The sequence below is a fragment of the Carlito syrichta genome, unplaced genomic scaffold, assembly GCF_000164805.1.
Source record: "Carlito syrichta isolate Samal-C Ts95f unplaced genomic scaffold, Tarsius_syrichta-2.0.1 Scaffold311768, whole genome shotgun sequence".
Taxonomy (NCBI): domain Eukaryota; kingdom Metazoa; phylum Chordata; class Mammalia; order Primates; family Tarsiidae; genus Carlito; species Carlito syrichta.
The window spans coordinates 115,939-116,619 of NW_007255864.1; positions in this window are offsets into that span (position 1 = coordinate 115,939).

Below are 681 nucleotides of genomic sequence, written 5' to 3' on the forward strand. Positions count from 1 at the left end.
CACTCCAGTCTGGGTGACAGAGTGAGACTCCAACTCAAAAAAAACAAAAACAAAAACAAACAAACATACAAAAAAGTAGGATTTAAGACAAAAAGGATGGAATACTTCAATGTTTCATTTTATCTTGATAAATGGCAAAAATGATACAGTGATTTCTCCTTATTCACAGTTTTGATTTTCATGGTTTCAGCTACCCTGATATACTACAGTAAGATATTTTGAGATAGAGAGAGAGAGAGAGAAAGAGAGAGAGAGAGAGAGAGAGAGAGAGACCCCATATTCGCATAACTTATTTTTTTTTTGAGTCTGAGTCTCACTCTGTTGCCCAGGCTGGATGGCAGTGGCACGCTCATGGCCACAGCAGCCTTGACCTGCTGGGTTCGGGCAATCCTTCCACCTCAGCCTTTCAAGTAGCTAGAACTATAGGCACATGCTATCACGCCTGTCTAATTTTTGATTTATTGTAGAGACAAGGTCTCCCCAAGTTGCCCAGGCTGGTCTTGAACCCATGGGCTTAGGTAATCCTCTCACCTCGGCCTCCCAAAGTGCTGGGATTATAGGTGTGAGAGCCACCACACAGCCACTTTTTTTAAAAAAATAGAAACCGGGCTCTGTGGCTCAGCCTGTAATCCCGTGCCTTTGGGAGGCTGAGGTGAGTGGATTGCCTGAGCCCGCGGGTTC